Here is a 23296-nt window from a genome sequence, read left to right on the forward strand (position 1 = left end):
TGTTTTTCTCCCTCTTCTCCATTTTCTCTTGTTCTGCTTCTGATAGGCTCCTATCAATTTTCTTATCACATGTGACCTTTTTCGTTTCCTTCCACTTTCTCATTACGTTTCTTGTTCCCTCTTAGGGCTGCCTATCAAGTTTCATAGTTGATAGCACTCTCATAACTCCTCATTTACATTCATGTAAACATTAAAAGTTAAGATTTGCATATGTGAAAGAACATGCGATTTTGTCCTTCTAGACTAGAGCACCTTATTTTTTAAAAATTTTTATTGGATATTTTCTTTATTTACATTTCAAATATTATCCCCTCTCCTAGTTTCCCCTCTGAAAATCCCCTATCTCGTCCTCCCTCCCCCTGCTCCCCATTCCACCCACTCCCATTCCTGGTCCTGGCATTCCCCTATACTGGGGCATAGAACTTTCACAGGACCTAGGCCTCTCCTCCCATTGATGACCAACTAGGCCATCGTCTGCTACATATGCAGCTAGAGCCAGAGTCCCACCATGTGTATTCTTTGATTGGTTGTTTAGTCCCAAGGAGCTCTGGGGGTACTGGTTAGTTCATATTAATGTTCCTCCTATGGGGCTGCAAACCTCTTCAGCTCCTTGGATACTTTCTCTAGCTCCTTCATTGGGGACCCTGTGTAAAGCACCTTATTAATACAATATTCTCCAGCTTTTCCACACTCAAGACACCTTATAATTTCTTTTCCTTGGAGGTTAATAATATATTTTCATCTCCTAGATATCACATACAATCTTTTGAGTATATCCCAAGAAGAGTACAGCTAAGCTGTATGATAGCTCTACTTCTCATTTTGTTGAGGAACCTCCCTACTGGTTGCATTAGTTTGCACTCCCACCAACAATGGATAAGGATTCCTCTTTCTCCATAACCTTATCAGTCACTGTTGTCACTTGTTGTCCTGGTCATAGCCAAACTAATTGTGATGAGATAGAATATCAACGTGGTTTACATTTGTATTTGCCTTACGGTTGAGGATGTTGAATATTTAAAATACATGTTCATTGGTATTTGTGTTTCATCTACTCAGATCTATCAATTCATCAGCCCATGTTTTAAATGACATTTTTTGTGGTTTAGGTGTTTAATTTTTGCGATTCTTTATATATTCTAGATATCAGTTTCATGTCTGAGTTGTAGCTGGTAAATGTATCTAGCATTGTGTAGGCTGGCTGTTTGTGTTGATAGTAGTTTCTTTACTGTGCAGAAACATTTTAAACTCATGTAGTCCCATATGCTGATACTTCGAGATATTTCCTATACTATTTAAGTCTGGTTCAGAAAGTCCTTGCCTCTACTTACAACCTCAAGTGCAATTCCTACATTTTCTGCTGAAAGAATAAGCATTTTTGGTTTTCGGCTAATGCACTTGATTCATTTTCATTGCTTTTTTAATTCTGCACAGAGTGAGAGATGTGGATCTAAGTTTGTAGATACATGTTCTTATCAGCACCATTTGTTAAACAGACTTTAAAGATACAATGCAATTTTCTTCAAAATGTTTATGATCTTACTCACATAACTAGAAAAAAATGCAAGAATTAGCTGGGGAACAGAAAAGACTATGCAAAGACTCCAGATCCTCCCCCAAATCTTTGCCCATTTAACTACACATTCTTTCTCTTTCTTGAATAAATACAAATTAGCCAGCAAACAAAACAAGCATGAAGTCCAATTTTGGTTGGCTGACTGCTCCTTGGCAAGGAGGCTTGTCTAGAAGTGCAGTTGATATACCTACTGCGACTCCACTGAAGAAAACTGATTTTCCATTTCCCACTATCTATCAGTTACAAATAAGCTGAATGGATATTGCAAGAAGTATCATAATATCTGACTTGAAAACATCCTTTGGAGCTGATAAATTCAGCCTCTTCCTGGCACAAAAATAGATATATAGACCAAAGGTAGAAGACCCAGAGATAAACACAAACTTGTTTGGCTACTGAACTTGGTATTTTTTTGTTTTTTTGTTTTTTTAAAACAAAGTCACCAAGAATATACACTGTATAAAATAAAGGTTTTTCAGATAGGGAAAAAATTTCTAATGCATACTTATCTACAACTCTGAAGTACATCTTTGAGGTAAAGTTTCAATGTAAGTGTCAATCAACAGTTATTATGTACATTAGTAAGCATCAGGTAAAACACCATGCTAACAATGTGTTCTACGCACCCATTTGTGTACTAGATTCTCTCTCCATGCTTGGAGCTGACCATTCATAGGTGGGCATGCTCTCTCAGATCACGTTTCTTTGTCTCTGTTCATATTCTATCTTATTGCTGGAATAACATCCCCATCTCCTCTCCCTGGAGCATTACAATTTCTTCCTTAGGCTTGCATCCAATGCCCACATTCTGTGTAATTATTATGAAATCCACTGTACCTTACTCTAGGTGGACCTTCTTTATTCTTTAACTGCCCTTAGAACCTTTAATTTCATTGCCCAAGAGTTAATGACTTTAATTGTTCTCGCTTTATACATCCTGTGACTCTATCTATCTATCTATCTATCTATCTATCTATCTATCTATCTATCTATCTATCTATCTCTATCAACATATCTTCTGTCAAATTATCTAAAGTTATCTAAAAATTGTCAAAAAGTAAATTAACGCATACTTACAAGGTCTTTCCATCTATTCCTTTCAAAGACCAGACACTCACCCTCCTTAAAGTTGGCTCTGCAGACAGACTCTACCGTCAGGAAGCCTTCCTTAAGGTAGCCTCATGGACTTGAGATTGAAGGAAGGACCATCCAGAGACTGTCCGAACCAGGGATCCATCCCATAAACAACCACCAAATGCAGACACTATTCCATATGCCAACAAGATTTTGCTGACAGAACTTTGATATAGCTGTCTCCTGTGAGGCTATGCCAGTGCCTGGCAAATACAGAAGTGGATGCTCACAGTCATCTATTGGGTGGAACACAGGGTCCCCTATGAAGGAGCTAGAGAAAGTACCCAAGGAGCTGAAGGGGTCTGCAACTCTATAGGAACAACAATATGAACTAACCAGTAGCCTCAGAGTTCATGCCTCTAGCTGCATATGTAGCAGAGGATGGCATATTCGGCCATAAGTGGAAAGAGAGGCCCTTGGTCTTGTGAAGATTATATGCCCCACTATAGGGGAATTCCAGGGCCATGAAGTAGGAGTGGGTGGGTTGGGGAGCAGGGAGAAGGGGGAGGGCTAGGGGATTTTCAGAGTGGAAATTAGGAAAGGGGATAGCATGAAATGTAAATGAAGAAATTTTCTAATAAAAAAGGTAGCCTCATGGAATTTGCTACACTGATTATCATGGAACACTGCTTATATTGCGGATCACTGGGAAAAAATATCCCAGTGACCTTTATGAACTGTGTCATGGATTCTGCCATGTGGCTGAGTTTGCTGAGATAAAATAATATGTGACAACAACTCAGAAAGGCTTTTTAAAAAAGTACACTACAGGGAAGCAAAATCTATACACATTGTAATTATGGCAGAATTCTCTTGTCTTCTCAGGAGATCAATGAGATAGAGCTGGTAAAACTTTGAGTGAACTGCTTTCATTTGGTTAGATAGCAAGAAAGTGGCATTGCTATAAGTCGCAGATTACTAACAGCAGGTCTACATATAGAAGGTAACTAATTAATATGAACTAAATAAATAAATTAGTGAATACTTTTGAGAGGAGAAACTTAATCTGGATGCCTCAAGTAGCTCTGTCAACCAGTATCTTTGTGACAATGACTGGTACCACTCTGAGATTCAGCTGCTTTATCTGTAAAAGCAGGACATCGTATTTTCTGTCCTATGTCTCCATAGTAAATTAAATAACAATGATGAAATGTCTGATAAGCTGTAAGGAGCCTTTCATGCATGCCTGGCTAATGAACTTGATTTAGATACAGAGGAAATGAAGAAGGGTTTTACCCAAGCTGGTAAATGGAAGCAGAGATCTTTTTTCTAGAACATTTCTCCAATATGGTCAGGAAGTATGCAAATGCAAAAAGTATGTTTTAACTCCTATAAATGATAAAATATCCCTCAATTTCTCTGTGCCCATGTCTGGAAAATATATGTGAAAAAATATGTTTCTAGTGTCCAGAAAATAATAGTTATATTTCTTGGGCTTGTCTGTAGATTCAACTGGAAAATATATCTGAGCAGGTAGCAAAATGCCTTGTATACACTAAAGGGAAATAAATGGTGGGCTTATTCTTCTCTTTCCTCCCTCCCCTTCTCTTTCCTCCTCTTCTCTCCTCTTCATCCTTCTTTCTTATATTGTATCTTCCCTTCTCTTTCACTTTGCTTCATGTAATCCCATCCCACTCCTTCCCATCCAGCTAACTGGGATAGCCCCAGGAAATAAATGACACTTGACTGTGCAAGAAACATTGAGATTAAAACTACTATTCCTAATTATTCTGGCTACATGGTAAATCAGATAAAACACATAAATGAAGTTGTGTGAATCCATTACCTTCATTTTATATAATGAAATTCAAGCTGAGAAAGACTAGTTAGTTTGTCCAAGGTTATAAATACTGTGTGAGACAGAACAAGGTATTGGACCCAAAGTTGTGTGAGTCCAAAAAATCTCCTAGAAACCATGGTATTATTTTCAATGGCATACACTGAGCTGTTCTGATACAGTGCCTGGATCAAGCCATGGGTGCTGCAGTCCCCAGCCTAATTCACTAATCCACCGGAATCTGCTTTGGTCCTTGTATTAACCTCCTCATTTCATATTGGCCTCTGAAGGAAATGTTGGTCTTCTGTATTCATGTTTGCATGAATTCAGTTTGGAGGATAGGATGGGCAGCGTTCATAGTGACTCCTTAATTCTTGGCAAAAGGTGAACATCAGATAAAACTTCAGGATAAAACACTGTAGCTGATTACACTTGAAGTTCAAATGAACAATCAGAAGTACACTACAGATGTTCCATAGATTACAACTATATTAAAATTACTTGCTCTTTGAGGTAAAATTGATTTTCTTCTTTTATCCAACACTTTGATATGGAAACCTACACTTATTTTATATATTGACTCTAGTATCTGTGTTTGGTTATGCACTCATAAATGTTTTCACACATAAAAAATTATATCACAGTTATGTAGAAGACCAAAAGCAGTCAAGTGCATAGTAAAGGACTAGTACATAAGAATGAATAGTATATGAATAGCTCAAATCATAGATGATGCTCATGGTTCTCAACCTGTGGGTCATTTGACACCTTGACCCTTTCACAGGGATTGCCTGGGATCATCAGAAAACATACATATACTTACAATTCAAGACAGTAGCAAAATTATAGTTATGGGTTAGCAATAAAAAATGTATGGTTACAGGGATCACCACAACATGTGAAAATATTAAAGCATCACAGCATTAGAAGGTTGAGAGCTACTGCACTAGATGCACTTCAGTAGGAGATCTGGAATGTGTTTTCCTCTAAATCTTCCCTAAGAGAATCCTACATGGAATATGTATGCCCTTGTATTCCTCATCAAAACGTCATTAAGACCCTCTCTCATTCCAGCTAGATCTCAGCTGAGGTTTTTGGACATTCCCTGGTAGGGACATTTATAGTTCAGGTGGTGCTCCAGCTGCTAAGGAGTGGTAGTGTTCTGTCATTGTAAGGCCTTCCTGTCTGAGGGTTGTCACTTGACCAATTCTCATGACTTAGACTTTTATCAATTATTTATTCAGTGTGCCTTCTGACTTTGTACTATTTACCATCTATTCAGCTTAGCCCTGGAAAATCCAAAACACTAATCCTATCTTGCTTAAGAAGACAAACTTGTAACCAAGTAGTTCCAGTAGTCATAGAAAAAATATATGTTAATGGAAGTACAGAGTGTCCTACTGGCCATCAGCAGGGTAGGAAGGGTCATGGGGGGTCATTTGCATGCTGAAAGGTATTATATGAGTGTTAGCTATGCAATAAAGGTGTAAAAAAGACACACTTTAGGCAAGAGGAATGACACATATACAGGCAGAGGCCTCTGGAAGAACAGAGCCTGACTCTAAAAATTAACTCTCAACTTCTAAAGAGATATGTATATCTAGAGACATACTGTATATGTTAGGAAGAGATAATGGGATGCAAAAAAGCAGGGGAGATGAAATGGGAAGGCGATTGAAAAAGAAAGGGAAACGTTTCCAGGGAGGCAATAAAAAAAATCCACTAAATGTTAAAACTCTTGCCAGTACAGTGCAGCAGCTAGTAGTCTGCTGTGCTTTCTAAACAGAATTATAAAGAGCACCTTCTCATCCACACCAATAGTTAGAAATGTTAATTTTATTTAGTACTTTATCACTGAAGAAACAATTTTCTCAGCAAAGTCCTGTGGATTCTCTTTTTAGATATCCTTAAAATGGTTTTCTCCTACCCCCACAGTAAGCTTTACTTCTGTGATTTTGTCTGGTGCACTGAAAGAACAACCCAAAATCTGCATTTTGTGATAGTCTCCATTCTAGGTTGTCCTCCACATGACTGCCATTTTTCTTCACTTTTTAAAACAATGTCATATGTCCACTCCCAATACTTTCTATGGCTTCTTACTACATACTGATAAGACCTCCTATCCTTCATCCACATTTGCTGCTTGAAGCTTCCTCTCAGTCATATAGGAGAATAATTCTTAAAGCACAGGTCAGATGGACACCAATCAATTTGTGTCATCATCAGAGGGAGAATTTGCCTGGCATGTACTGGAATGTACACACTGGTTGTTTACATCAGATGCACAGGCTGGGTTGGCGTCTATATCCTACTTACTAAATCGCTTAGCATTCTCTGAGTTCCTGAGTTTTTATTTGGCAAATTGCTTATTCTCACTAACTTCAAGTATCTCATTTTTAGCATGAAGATAATCAGAACATTTGCTTCATATAAATTTCATGGATATAACTGAGATTATGCCGTGAAGATCTTAGTATTGTGTATTTCCAATAAATACTATAGCCCTTCACCACTTTCTGTTCATGCAGTGTAACCAGTTGGCTGTTTCTGGCCTCTCCCTCTATTTTCTTATCAGAAGCACTGCCCCCACATGGCTTTACATGTTCATCATGCTGTATATTCTGCTTAAAATAACCAGCACTCACCAACTCGTTCTTTCAACATTACAACCTTCAGAAAGACACTGTGATCACATCGCTGATTTAACCCATGACAAATCAATCATTTCTTCTGTCTGCTCATGCTGCACACACCTTCATGATAACATGCATTGTACTGAATCATAAGTTATTGCTTATATATCAGCCACACCAACTAAGCTACAGGTGCCTCAACAGTGAGCCATTGCTTATTTAACCTTGAATACTCTTGGCCTTGAATACTCAGTAGTGATGGCAAGTTAAGGGTGTTGGATAAATACATTGAGTGTCCAATGGGTGACTATTAAATGTGGGAATAACAACTGAGTTCAAAACTGGTTTCTGACATCCATTGGAATGAGGTTCAAGGCTTGAGACAAAGGAATGGATGTAAACAAGTAGGTGGCTAGGTGTTTAGGGCTTTTGATTTATTAGTAGTTAAAACATGACTGAGGAAAGAGGTGACATTTCAGAAGATGTGCATAGTCATACCTCACTTGATGAGGAGTAAGAGATAGTTGTACATGCATACTATCGACCTCAGACACAATAAACACTAACTCTATCAAAGAGCTACCCCCTTAGTCTCTTCTCCAAATAGTCCTCTGTCCTCTACCTGTCTGTCTGTCTGTTTGTCTCCTTCTCTCTTTATTTCTCACTTTCTCACTCTCCTTCTCCTCTCTGTCTCTCCACTGTTTCAAATAATGTGTGTGTAATTATAGGAAGTAGTTATTTCTCTTAAATATTGAAGACCAGAGCACTTGACTATCATTGTAAAAAATGTTCAATACAAAGGAAGGCAATAAGATTGTATAAACAAAAGAAAATATTAATAATGACATTAAATAGGAACAAGAAAGGCAGTAACCTTGTTTAGTAGACACGGGAATTTGCTACCAAGCATTATGACCCAAGTTCAGTCTGAACTACCCACATGATGGAATGACAGGATAACACCCATCTGGTATCTTTAGATCTCCATATAGCCTATGCCATGCATACACATATCTCCAATAAAGAAATGAACAATGATTTTTTTAAAGAATACAAAAAGATGTAACATCAAACACTATTCAAAAGAAATCTGTATTTTTTACATTAATAACAAGACACATGGTATTCAGAAGAGAGAGTATTCTGAGGTGTGGAGAGGCATAATAAAGCTATAAAGGAGTTAATTGACTAAGAAAACACTGTGTGGTGGGTTTATACAAATGGCAACATGTGTACAAAGCCTAGGAAGGAAAACTGATAGACAGTAAGAACTCAAGTTTCCCAGTGATGCAGAGAACAACATGATGCCAAAAAGAATTTAGAGGCGTTGATAGTGCAGTCGCCCTATTCCCCACAGTGGATATCCAGAACTGCCAATAGCATCCCATTCTATAATACTGTTTTATATACAAATATATCTGTGATACAGTTTAATCCAAAAATCAGACACAGTAAGTCACTTAACTCTTGATAACTAATGATATAGACAATTTATAACAAAATGATAATGTTAATGCAATATAATGATCTCATTATGTGATTTCCTTCCTTATTAAGAATTCACACTTATAGGTGACTTCTCCGTACCTCAGCTGGAGTGACAGCAGGCTTCTTTTACCCTATGAACCATTACTTAGTAAAGTGAGGGTTACTTGCACAGAGGCACTGAGACCAAGTGTCAGTTGATTTGATAATAAGGACAGCTCTTAAGCAATGGAAAGATGGGGGACATTCAGTATGGATGTGGTCTATGAAAGGATCATTCTCATCTCAGGTGGGATGTAGTAGAAGGTGAGATTTCATCATTATGCTACTCAGAATGGAATATGATATAACATTAGCAGTTGGGATTATGAGATGACTTAGCAGGTAAAGGCACCTAGTGTCCCCACCCCACATATGATGGAAGAAAGAAACTAATTCCTATGAGCTGTTCTTTGACTTACATATACACTCTGTGGCACACATATAGAACTACAAGACATACATACTGTCATGCAGACAAATGAATACGCACCAAAAATTTGTCAGTGGCTGCAGGCACCAGTTCAACCTCTCCATGTTCAGTGAGCTCTGTGGATGCTGTCCTCAGCAATTCTAGGACAACACCTTGGCAATGCTTCCTCTGGAAGCAGGTCAGAGTGGTGAAGAAACTCACAGCTAGACACTATGCAGAGAAAGGAAAAATTGGAGATCTCCATCTCTCTCCTCAAAGATGGAAAAACCCCTGGAATGGGGGAAGGAAAGATTTTAAGAGTCAGAGGGGATGGAAAACACCAGGAGAAAATGGCTCAATGAATGAACTAAGCATGGCTTACAGAGACTGAAGCAGCAAGTGTGGGACCTGCAAGAATCTGTTCTACATCTTCTGCAAATATGTTACAGCTATTAGATTGGTGTTTTTGTGGGACTCCTAACAATGGCAGCAGAAGTATTCTGATTCTTTTGCCTGATCTTGGGACTCTTTCCCTCCTATTGGGTTTCCTTGTGCACTCATGCAGTTGTACCCACACACACTTGATTAAACATTAATAAATAAAAACCTTTAAAAATCCTAAACGGTGATATATGCACTTTTACATGTGGAAAGGGGGACATTAATCAATATAGACTTCATAAGATCATGAAACGGCCATTAAAAAATTATCAGAACTGATGTAATAAAAAGATTTGCTCCTATAGTGGATTCAAACAAACTAGAAGCCAAATTATCACTTAAAATAAATGTCTCAAAATACGTGTAAATAAAATTTAAAAGTTTCACATAAGACTGGACCAAAAAAGAAGTATCAACAAACACGAGAAGATATTTTAAATAGAATAATGATATACCTGAAGAAAACTTGTGAAAGCTAATAAAAGCAGTGCACAGAGGAATGTTTATGATATTAAACACTTTCAGTAGCAGTGTATAAAATCAGTAACCTTGCTTCTGTCTTAAACTAGAAGGAAAAAGTGAATTAAGCTAAAGTAAATAGAAGAATTAAAATAATAAAGAAAAATTAGTATAGGGACCAGAGAGGTGGATCATCAGTTAAGAGAGAGTACTGCTCTTGTGGAAGACCCCAGTTCAGCTCCTAGCACCCAAAGTGGTTGCTGCACAACCATCCAGACTGAGTAAGATCTCTGTAAGAGAATATACATCTGTTTAATTGAGAAAAAAACAACCAAAGAATCAGAATCTGAGTCCAAAATATCCCTAAAACTCACAGATCAATTTTTCATGACGAGAGAGAGAGACAGGAAGGAAAGTAAAGGGGGAGAGAAAGGAAGAGCAAAGTAGAAGGGGGAGCCAAGGTAGAAAGATAGATAGATAGATAGATAGATAGATAGATAGATAGATAGATAGATACATACATACATACATACATACATACATACATACATACATACATACATGTTTCCATAGATAGACACATAGATATATAGATATAGATAGATAGATAGATAGATAGATAGATAGATAGATAGATAGATAGATAGATAGATAGGGACAGGGAGACAAGAGAGACAGAGACAAAAAGAGACACAAAGAAACAGAGAAACAGTGAAAGAGACAGAGACATACAGAGAGACAAAGTGAGGGGGAGATAAGATACTAAGAGTAGAACATAACTTAGGTCAGACAGACACTGTAGTTGAAGAAAAAAATGAATAACGATCATTGAAGAAGTAATATATCAGCTTGCCAAGCAGCTTAACAGATCCAGGTTGAGAATATATGCTTTATCTTCAGAAGCCACATAGGATGGGCATGGTGGTACAAATTAAAATCCCAGAACAAGGGAGAAAGATCCATGTGACTTATGACTTCATCAACCTAGAAATGTGGTGAGCACTAGACCAATAAGAGATCCTGTTTCAAAAGACAAGGTGGTCAGCCCCTAATGAATTATACCAGAAGCTAGCATCTGGAATGCACATACATATTCATATGAACACACACACACATGAGAGAGAGAGAGAGAGAGAGAGAGAGAGAGAGAGAGAGAGAGAGAGAGAGAGAGAGAGGGAGGGAGGGAGGGAGGGGGAGAGAGAGAGAGAAGAAGAAGAAGAAGAAGGAGGAGGAGGAGGAGGAGGAGGAGAAGGAGGAGGAGGAGAAGGAGGAGGAAGGAGGAAGAAGGGAAGAAGGAGGAAGGAGGGGAAGGGGGAGGGAGGGAGGAGGGGGGGAGGAGGGGAGGGAGGGAACCAAAAGACATAGATAACCCAGTTAGTTCTGCGTCTATTGGTCAAGTAAATTGGACACTTGGAGCTCTCAGAGACTGAGTCACTAACCAAAGAACGTACATGAGCTAGGCCTAGGTCTGCCTGCACATACGTAGTAGATGTGCAGCTTGGTTTTCATGTGGGTCCTGAACAGCCGGTGTGGGGGACTATCCCAAAAACTGTTGCCTATACATGGGATATGTTCTTCTACCTGGACTGACTTCTATCTGGCCTTGAAGACTTAATGTGTCAGAATGGAGGGATACAACTGGGGGGGGGTGTCCCCAACCACTCAGAGGCAAAGGGGGAAATAAGTGGAAGTAAGGGGTGACCAGGAGAGTGCAGTGAGTAGGATGTAAAATGAACAAGTTAAAAAAAATTAACATATACTTGAAAACGTCATGCATGATGGTTCATGCCTATAATTTCAACACTTGAAAGGCCAAGGAAGAAAGTTGGTGAATTCGAGACCAGCTTAGGTTGCCTGGCAAGTTCAAACTTATCCTGAGCTGCTTAATGGGAGCCTGTCTCAGAGAAGCTGGGGACATAGCACAAGGGTGCTTAATATGCAGGAGGACTTTCAGCAATAAAATGTGTAAACACTGAGGCAAGGAAATAATAACAGATCTACAACTCATTCACAATATGTAAGAGAACAATTTCCAAGTAATTTTCAGAGGGATTTTTTTTGAGCTATATAGTTCATAGACAACACAACTTCCTAATGTCAATTTCACTACTACAGTACATTCATAGCCCTGTTACAGGCAGTTTAAAAACATTCGTCAACACAAAAGAAAACCATACACACTGATATCTATGGCTCACCTCTGACTTTTCCCTTCCTCATCCAGTTAACCAGTAAACCACTTATGGTTTCTACAATCTGACCCTTACAAACATGAATAGCACCATATATGGCTTTGTGTCCAGCTTCATTCACACATCATGATGTTACTGCGGTTCTTGTGCATTGTTTTGTTTTGTTTTTGTTTGCATTTATAGGCCATTCCCTTTTATTTCTGAATGGTATTCAATTGCATGAGTATACTAAACTTTAATTCTCAATTGACAGGGTAATAGACATTTTGGACTATTTGAATTTTCTCTTTTCTTTTCCTTCCTTCCTTCCTTCCTTCCTTCCTTCCTTCCTTCCTTCCTTCCTTCCTTCCTTCCTTCCTTCCTTCCTCCCTCCCTCCCTCCCTCCCTCCCTCCCTCCCTCCCTCCCTCCCTCCCTCTCTCTCTCTCTCTCTCTCTCTCTCTCTCTCTCTCTCTCTCTCTCTCTCTTTCTTTTCTGAGACAGGTTTCTCTGTGTAGCTCTGGCCATCCGAGACTCTCTCTAGAGATCAGGCTGGCCTAGAGCTTGCAGAGATAACCCTGTCTCTGTTTTGCAAGGCCTAGGATTAAAGGCCTGCACCATCATTCCTGTCAAGTCTTTTCTTTTACAGGACATTCATTTTTAGATTTCATAGATATGCACACGACAATAGACTTTCCTTATGATCTCCTGACTCACTTTAGCCTTAAGCAGATTTTCAAACTCTTCAAAGCAACTGTACCGTTTTACATCCATAGAAGCATTTTATGAGAGCTACAGTTTTCTCTATGTCATAACACAATCTGCTATGATTTTTTGTTCTGACTTTTCTAACTGATGTGAAGTATCATTTTTTTAATTGAGGTCAACATTGTCTTGATACCAAAATAATCAGAAGAGATGACAATAGAATTACAGATCAATAGTTACTATATGAGCATATTTAAAAGGAAAAATGTAATTATTATAATAGTGACAAGATCATTCATTTCACAGTTTAATGTTAGTTTTGTGAATTTATAGGTAAAATATACAGTATTGCGTGTCTGTGTTTGTGTGTGTTTCTCTCTATGTATACATTGATGCATATGTGTTTATGTCTGTATGTTTGTGTGTGTGTGTGTGTGTGTGTGTGTGTGTGTGTGTGTGTTTGTGCATGTCTGGTGTCTATATGTGTTTCCCTCTGTTTGTGTTTGTATGTTTGTACTTGTGTGTATATGTGTTTGTGAGTGTGTGTGTGTGTGTGTGTGTGTGTGTGTGTGTGTGTGTGTGTGATTTCCAGTAAAATGAAACATGAAAGGAAAATCTATGAAACACCTTTGGCTGATGTGCTTAGTCATGATGACAGCCTCTCCACTAAGATCACAACTAGGTGCAGACATCCTTTCCTGCTCCTTTCTGTGCCATGTTGAAGTCTTTACCAAAGCAGTTAGTGCAGTGGAGATGTATATCAGAAAGAACTCAGAGCAGCTCTATTCAGAGAAGACACAGACTTTGCAGAGAGTATGAAAGACTCAACACAAGGGCTATCAAAACTGAATTGATGTGGAGTCATGCCAAGAGGGAGGTTTAATACATGACAATCGACTCTGTTTTTATGGACCACTTAGAAATTGAAATTTAATTGCATTATTCTCACACTGAACACAATGCCACTTAAATCTACATCTAAGACAAGTATATTGTGTATGCATAAACATATACTATTCTGTTGAAATAGTTTTAAAAGAAATTTAATGTGCTCATGTTATAAAAAAATAAGCTTCCCCAAATTTCCTACAAATTCAATATAACTCTCACAATTCTAAGGTGTTACACAGAAACTTGTAAAGTGTTTTTAGGAGTGAAATTGCCAACTCATTGAAAGTAACACAGCTAGCTTGCTATTGGGATAGAAAGATGAAGAACCATGGTCGCCAGAATATGTGTGTGTGTGTGTGTGTGTGTGTGTGTGTGTGTGTGTGTGTGTGTGTGTGTGTAATCTTAATAAAATATGAAAAATTTGAAGAGAGGGAGGCTATGCTTTATTTATGGAATAGAATAGACTCCTGGAGTATGTGGACGCTCATTTACAGTGAAGGCACACAGGTAACCCAATAGAAAAAGAACTCTCTTTTTAGCAAATGACAAATATTTGAGTATTCTCATGCAAAATGAGGAAGAAAAAATAATTTGGGTTTATATTCTGTGTTGCATAGAAATTAATTCAAACTGGGTCACATAAAAATGTTTACACTTCAGAAATAAAATTACAGTGGACAAATCTTTCAATTATAGGCTAGAAAAAATTTCTTAGATACAACCCTAAATACAAGATAAGCACACATACACCTAGGCTCTGTATAGAAAAGAAAAATATACCATCATGTCTCACATTTTTTGTAAATATTATAAGCAGTCTATATAAATTATTTTCAAAATGAAAAAAATAGAAAATTTCCAAATTTTAAAATGTGGACAAAAAGTCTGAGCAAATGTCTTATTGAAATATAACCATGAATATATAATGTATATGATGCAATGCCCTGATTCTTTTGTCTAGAATAAAACTAAAATCGAAAGAATGTATTTCCATCCATCTATCAAACTGGTTGAAATTAAAAAGAAATTCAACAAAAACAACAGGAAATTGAGAAGTAGAAAATCATATACATTGTTGGTAGAGTTAGAAACACATTCTCCACATTCTCTTATGTCCTATTTATGGCATATATATATATATACCAACATATCTTTGGCCATATTGAACCATTAAAGACTTATCTGAACTACTTTTATATGTTTTTTTGAATATTACTTTATATACCCAAGAATAGTTATAGTGACTTTATTAATAACTCCAAACTGAGATTAACCCAAATGTCCATCAGATGGCAAATGAAGAATAACCTGGGAGCGTTCCATGAGGTAGCTGCCTATGCAGCATCAAGAAAGAACTATTGATGCATGTGATAGTAAGAGTGAACTCTAAAGCATTGCTATAAATGAGAGCAGCTAAATGCAAAATTTGGTGTAAGGAATTCCATTTGTACAACTTTCTCAGAAGAAATAAAGAATTGTAGATAGAGGGCACTGTGAGGGAATAGTAGGGAGAGAGAAGGATACAGGAGCAGGGGATGGTTTTTCTGAGACACAGTGTGTCATGAGTATAAACACATTTTCTGTGTTTGAAAAACTCCAGTTGGATTTATACCTTAATAATTTAAAACTGTGTGTAAAATAGACATAAATGTTTTATTCCACTCAAATTATACTCTAACCAAATAAAAAAATAAGTTGTTAACAGCCTTTGTGATGGGTGGAAGTGCTTAGGGCAACCGAGTACTAGTGGGGTTTGTCATGTGCCATTTATGCAATTAACTTGATGAGTAAACTTGAACTCATCCTTTTTCCTGTTCTTCAGTCCAAATTTTTGCGGTTTTTCAGTGAGGAGGAGAAAAGGAATAATGACCGTCATTCTCTCTCTCTTGTCATCCTACGATGGCTAATGAAGTGATTTCTTAGGTTATTTTTATTTTCCCCAATCTCTGAGAACTGATATTTTTGCTGGAATCTGGGCTGGATTTATATCCTGGGATATTACTATACATATGAGTAGGTGTATGTTATAGATGACTAGGCTAGATTTTATATTGTCATCATCCTTTAGTGTTTAGCAAGATGTGTATGACTTAGCTGTGAACAAGAGTTGTCATCCGCAATCCAGATCCTGGGAATGAATGAAAACAAGAAGAACAAAACAAAACACGAAACAAATCTCAGGCAATTATCCTGTACATGACATGTTCTGTTTTCTCTGCTTCTCCTGATTGAATAGCTCAGATAACTTACTAAGAACAATTTCCATTCCATAGGCTCACTCCCATTGGGAACTCATGCATTCCTCACATTTATCCCACCCTGAAAGGTAGGGCAGGATGGGTGCAATTATCCTCATTTTGTAATTACTAAAAAACTTCTAATATTAATGATAGCAAAATGAATTGAGGTGTGGACATTTTAAGGCACAAGTCATCCTCAATCCTGCAAAAATGCAGAGGTTGTAGGCTTATAGTTTTTTTTTTTTTAAATCAACTTTAATAAGTGTGCTTAAATGTTTTATGCTTTCTTTTTAGCACAGATCCCAGAAGTAGTGGAAAGAAAAGGTTACTAGAGCCAAGGAGGATATGGACCTGTTTAGAAATAGTTCTTCAGGGTGAATCCAATCTGCATGTCAGGATAACAACAGTTTAGTTCAAATGAATCAGCAGTGGTAGTTTGAAGTGCTTGCAAACACTGTTCATGAATCAACAATGGCAGGCAGAAGAAGAAGCCATGAGACTCTGCCAATCTGCTGGAGTTTGTAGAAGTGACAAGAAGCTGCCAGAACACCACTAGAAGTTCTTTTGTGTATTTGTCTCTACAAAGTCACAATAAACAATGATCAGCGATGAAGGCATGGCAAACCAGTGCCACACAGTGTCGTCCACTGTCTCTTGGGTTGTATTTATACCCTTTCCAAACATCATGTGTTCTCTCAAGCATGCACTCTAGAAAAACATCACATGCCCTTTTCCCAGGCTGCTTCCAGAAAAAACAACACTTGTCTGTTCTCAGCAAAACATCCTCCCACATGCCTGCTTCATCAAAAACATCCTCTCATAAGACAGTTTCCAGAAAAAACATCATATGGCACAACTGATTCTCCAAAGAAACCAGAAGTTTCTGCTGGAGATGTAGAACTTACACTCATTGCTTTGAGTTGTTGATAAAACCAGTAAAGGAGGTCAGATAACTGCTTTCTAACTTGGATTGTACAAACTCAGTGCCTTAGGATTTCTACTGCTGTGAAGAGATGCCAGGACATGGAAGCTGACATGCAGGCAGGAAGGTACTAGAGAAGAAGACAGTGGTTCTACGTCTGAATCAGCAGGCAGCAGGATGAGAGAGAGAAAGAGAAAAAGAGAGAGGGGGGAGGGTGGGAGAGAGAAAGAGAGAGAGAGAGAGAGAGAGAGAGAGAGAGAGAGAGAGAGAGCCTAACTTGACTTTGTGAAACCTCAAAGCCTGCCCCAATGGTATACTTCCTCCAAAAGGGCCACACTTCTTCTATTTTTTTATTATTATTTTATGTATTTATATTTCGTTTCCCCTCCCGAACCCCCTATCCCATCCCCTCTTCATATGCTTCTATGAGGGTGCTCCCCATCCCACCCACCCACTCCTACCTGCACTGGGGAATAGAGTCTTCACATCACCAAGGGCCTCTCTTCCCATTGATGCCAGACAAGGCCATCCTCCTAGATATGTGGCTGGAACCATGGGTCCCTCCATGTGTATTCTTTGGTTGGTGGTTAAGTCCCTGGAGCTCTGGGGGATCTGGTTGGTTTATATTGCTTTCCTTCCTATGGTGTTGTAAACCCCTTCAACTCTTTCAGTCCTTTCTCTAATTCCTCCATTGAAGACCCTGTGCTCAGTCCAATGGTTGGCTGTGAGTATCCATCTCTACATTTGTCAAACTCTGGCAGAGCCTCTCAGGAGGCACCTATATCAGGCTCCTGTCAGGAAGCACTTCTTGGCATCAGCAATAGTGTCTGGGTTTGCTGTCTGTATATGGACAGATCCCCAGGTAGGGCAGTCTCTGGAAGGCCTTTCCTTCAGTCTCCACTCCTTCCACACTTTGTTCCCATATTTCCTTTAGACAGGAGCAATTCTGGGTTAAAAATTTGGAGATGAGTGAGTGGCCTCATTTCCCAACCAGGGTCTTGCCTAACCTCAAAATATTGTCTTTACAGGTTCTCCCTCCCTTTTATTGGTCAGTTCAGCTAATCTCATCCCATTGGGTTCTGAGAGCCCCTTGCTTTCTTGTCCTCTGGGACTTACTGGTGGCTACCCCCAGTTCCCCATCCCCCATTGCTACACACCTCTGTTGAAATTTCTGACAGCCCCATAACCCCTAAAGAAATAGAAGCAGTCATTAAAAGTATCCCAACCAAGGCCACACTTCATAATAGTGTAATTCTTCATGTGCCTACAGGAGCTATTTTCATTCAAACCACAACACCTGATTGGTATTTTAGTTAGGTAGGTGGTGTATTTCTTTCTTTCCAGATATTAACCTATAAAGTGCCAAAAGCCTTACTACACTATACTCAGGAAACATAGCAATGACCCAACCAAGCACAATTCCAGCCTTCATGGAACCTGCTGACAATGTATGCAGACAGATCAGAGAATTCTTCATTGTTCAATAGCTTTTTCCAGCCGTGTGAGAGAGGCTGAAGAAAATTCAAAGAGGGAGTCAACTGTACTAAGGTGTGAATGGTAGACCAGAGGTAGACCAAGATTTACAGGAAAGTGGATGACAGTTGCAAGGATCTCAGGATATTGTCATAGGTGGTATGTAGACTGGAGAATATTCCGGGTTCCACTTGTTCAAAATTCTGTAGGCTAATTCATATAACTGGGATTTATGCTTAGGAAAATGGGAAAGGGATTTAAATAGAGAAGTACTGTGGCCAGATTTCATCTGTCAGATTATTCATCTGTAGAAGAAGCCAATAGTGAGACAATACTGAATGCAAAGTGACTGTTCTTAAGATTTTTATGGTAATAATCACAGTCATATTAATGCTAAGGACATTATAATGTGAGGCAGAGCTGGAGCAGTGGTGATATAGATGAATAGATAGACTGAAGCCTAGGACTTTTTATAGTCTTCGAAATTTAATACTTTTATTGTTGTTGTTTATTCTTATTTTTGTTTGTTTTTGTAGTTCTTGTTATTGTTTGAGACACGATCTCATGTAGTCTAGCCTCAAACTCATTATATATAGAATGACCTTAAATGTCCAATTCCACTGCCTATCTTTCAAGTTGTACAAGGGGTAGGGTTTCAGGCATGTGCTTCTGAGCTTGGACTGCATCTCTCTCTCTCTCTCTCTCTCTCTCTCTCTCTCTCTCTCTGTAATACCAGAGCTAAAATTAGTAGATTATACATTTTAATATGTGTGATCTTTTAAAATGCACAAAATTTCATAAATATATGTTAAGAATTTCTGGGGAAGAGGTTCAGGCAGGGGATGACTGGGACAAGCGAAGGGAGGAGAGGGTATAGCCAGATATATTGCAAGGAAAAAGAAGAAAAAGTGATTATATAAAGAAAAAAGTAATAGGTAATATAGTGTTGTCAAGGGCATTCTTCAAGGCATGACCATTATCACTGAGACTCATTAGCACTGAATGACATGAGGCAGAAACCCTGGCAGTTCTCTACAGTGCCTTGGTTTGCGGTTGTGTGAGGCCAAGGAAGAAGTCAAACTTGTGTTTCTTCCCTTTCCATTGTAGGTGAAAAAGAGTTGCGCATTTCAAATACAAAACAATGAGGGTCTTCCCCAGGCTAAGGGGTAATTTGAGTGTTACATATGCTGAAATAGATGTCTTGGTGCACTGACATTGAAAACTATTACTGATTATACATTTCATATTACTTAATATTAATGTGAAGCTCAGAAGTGAGGAGTCCGCTTGAGACATGGATTTGGAATCCTTACTATGCACATGGAAGATGTGGCCTTAAGGCAGATGAGACTTTGCTGAGTACTATGTATAATTAGAAGGCAATACTTAGATAGGAATTTTTGACCACACAACATAAGTAGGCCTTAAATAAAAAACATAATAAAGATGACCTAAAGTAAGTCACTGAAAAGAAACATATTTAAATGTCATGGAAAGGAAGAACAAAATTAGGACCCATGAAGAGAAGACATGTTCTACCATATTGGGTATCACTAGCAGGTAGAGGAAGGAGGACTGGGGTGTCTTACTGGACTAGTAAAGAGCAGACTTGCTCTCATTCACATGAGTGTCAGGTAGTGTTGTGATGAAGCTCCTGTCATCAGAGTAGTGTGAAGTGTTTGTGGGTTACAAGAAGACAGACTTCATCTAAGTTACTGTCTTCTTGAAGACTAGTTTTCAAATCTGTGAAACACAGATGCTGGCAGCCATGGTCTCTTTCTGTAGTGTACGGTTTGAGAAGGACTTAATGTTAGGCAGAATGTGGAGAATTTTAAGGGTGACACAAAGAATAGAACAGAGGAAGTCTGGTTTTGGTAATTCTGCTGTTTACACACTAAATAGCCCATTGAATATGTTTCTGTTCAAAAACCACTCAGACAATCAGGCCCCATGCAATTGGGAAAGCTAAAGTGTTGATATTATAACTCCTGACTGTCGGTCCAGAGCTTCTTTCATTGCTCCCAGCAATAACTCTAGTCTTTGCACTCACAGTTCACAAAGATGTCATTCCCTGGAGGACTCGCTGAGAGACTATGGCACAGACTTGGAAGTCAGAAACGATAAAGTTTGGATGCTGCTTCAGTCCCAACGTTAGCCAAGACATGTTTGGCAAATTATTGAATCTCTCAAAGCTTTAATTTTATTGTCCATAAAACAAGAAATTAAAAGCCTGTCTCTTAGATTTTCTGAGAGAAACAGACTTGGTAATACATGTAAAATAAACAGCATAAGCTTTGGGGTGGAGTTCTAAAGGATAATTTTTGTTTTAATTTTCTGGTAGAATATTCCTTAATTATTTTAGTTTCAAGATTTCTCCTTCTATTTTCCCCAAATAGGCCATAGTTGTTGATCTCAGTTGTGAGTAATACTTATAATACTTCCTACAGAAGTTCTTCTTCTCATTCCAATGCCTAGAACTTTCATCAAAGGATGAGCATTAAGGTCCATTTATAGCACTTCTGCTCTTTTCAAATCCCTATCCATTCAAAGTGGAGATGGTTCAGATACTGACAGCTGAAGGATAGCAAAACTGTCAGTGATGTGTTCAAATATGTTGAAGAGACTATGTAAGCAAAAACTAGTGTCTGAGAGTAGATGTGTTTAAAATCTAAAGAAGACCATTTTTAGACCTCTTTTAGGAATTAATTGTATTTGTTTGTCAACAGAAATTTCTAAATATTCCTGAAGTAAATGATCTCAGAAATTTTTGTGCATTGTTACAGAAATACAATAGATATAGATATAAAGAAAAATGGAGAGAAAACGAGCAATGGTTTGTGTACACAAAATGATATTGCATTCAAATAGAGTGGTTTGGCAGAAAGAAGCCAGTGAAAGGCACTGTCAATGACTTTCCTCTTGCTAGAATATTTGGAGTGGATGTATTTGTTTATATATTTTTTATAATTATGTGCTTATTAACACTTTTAGAAAGCTTTACAAATGACAGAAAATTACCAATGAATAAGTGCATTGAGGGCTTTAACAATTTTGTATTTCGACTTCAGTTAAAAAGATGGCTAAACTTAAGTGATATGACAGCAAAGACTAGGTTCAGGTGAAAAAACTAGAAAAGGGAGACAGGAAATGGTTCTAATCAAGGAAAATGTCACTAGAGGCAAGTAGTGCTATCTAAAGTTGTGATCACTAAACACATGTAGCCACTTACATTAAAATTATTTCATGTAAATTACAAATACATTTCTTTGTCCATATTTGCCACGTTTCTGCACATAGAAGCTAGGCAAGACTACCAGCCCACTTCTGAGTACACAGCTGGTCATATAGCCCGTCCCAGAGAGTTCATCGTGCAGTGCTGTCCCAAGAGTGGTGATACAGAGAAATTGTAAAGGTTGCTTGTAGCCAGATGGTACATATACACTACAGTTTTAAAGTTTGAACTTCATTGTCTCTCTATATGAAGTAAAATGGCTTTGGAAACCAAAAATATAGGAGACTCAATTCAATCAGGCTTAGACAAGAAAAGGACATTCAAGAGTCTAAAAGCATGTATAGAAAGAGGTCCACCAGGGCTTTCATTCAGGATTTTTAAACTTTATATTTCTTTTTTTTCTTTTACTTTTATTTATTTATTTATTTATTTATTTATTTATTTTTATTATTATTTTCTTTCTTTTTTTCTTTTTTTTTTTTTTTTTTTTTTTTTTTGAGACAGGGTTTCTCTGTATAGCCCTGGCTGTACTGGAACTCACTTTGTAGACCAGGCTGGCCTTGAACTCAGAAATCCTCCTGCCTCTGCCTCCCGAGTGCTGGGATTAAAGGCGTGCACCACCACTCCCGGCTATTTTTCTTTTTATTTTATTAGATGTTTTCTTCATTTACATTTCAAATGCTATCCCCTTCCCTAGTTTCCTCTCTGAAAATTCCCTATACCCTCCCCTTTCACCCTGCTCCCCAACCCACTTACTCCCACTTCCTAGCCATAGCATTCCCCTATACTGGGGCATGGAATCTTCACAAGACCAAGGGCCTTTCCTCCCAGTGATGGCCAACTAGGCCATCCTCTGCTACATATTCATCTGGAGCCATGGGTCCTTCCATGTGTACTCTTTGGTTGGTGGTTTAGTCACTGGGAGCTCTGGGGATTCTGGTTGTTTTATATTGTTGTTTTTTCTATGGGGTTTCAAACCTCTGCAGCTCCTTCAGTCCTTACCCTAACTTGTCCATTGGGGTCCCTGTGCTTAGTCTAATTATTGGCTGTGACCATCTGCCTCTGTATTTGTCAGGCTCTGCCACAGCCTCTCAGGAGACAGCTATATCAGGCTCCTGTCAGCAAGTATTTCTTAGCATCTGCAATAGAGTCTGGTTGTGGTGTATATGAGATGGATCTTCAGGTTGGACAGTCTCTGGATGGCCTTTCCTTCAGTCTCTGCTCCTTCCACACTTTGTCTCTGTATTTCATTTAGACAAGAGCAATTCTGGGTTAAACATTTGAAGATGAGTGGGTGACCCCATCCCCCAACTGGAGACCTTGCCTTGTGATAGCTTGCTTGCTTGCTTGCTTTCTTTCTTTCTTTCTTTCTTTCTTTCTTCCTTCCTTCCTTCCCTCCCTCCCTCCCTCCCTCCCTCCCTCCCTCCCTCCCTCCCTCTCTCTCTCTCTCTCTCTCTCTCTCTCTCTCTTTCTTTCTTTCTTTCTTTCTTTCTTTCTTTCTTCCAATTTTTTATTAGGTATTTACTTCATTTACATTTCAAATGCTATCCGGAAAGTCCCCTATACCCTCCCCCACCCCCCTCCCCTACCCACCCACTCCCACTTCTTGGCCCTGGTGTTTCCCCTGTACTGGGGCATATAAAGTTTGAAAGACCAAGGGGCCTCTCAATGACGGCCGACTAGCTCATATTGTTGTTCCACCTAT

Source organism: Mus musculus, chromosome 18 (assembly GCF_000001635.26).
Source record: "Mus musculus strain C57BL/6J chromosome 18, GRCm38.p6 C57BL/6J".
Lineage (NCBI taxonomy): Eukaryota > Metazoa > Chordata > Mammalia > Rodentia > Muridae > Mus > Mus musculus.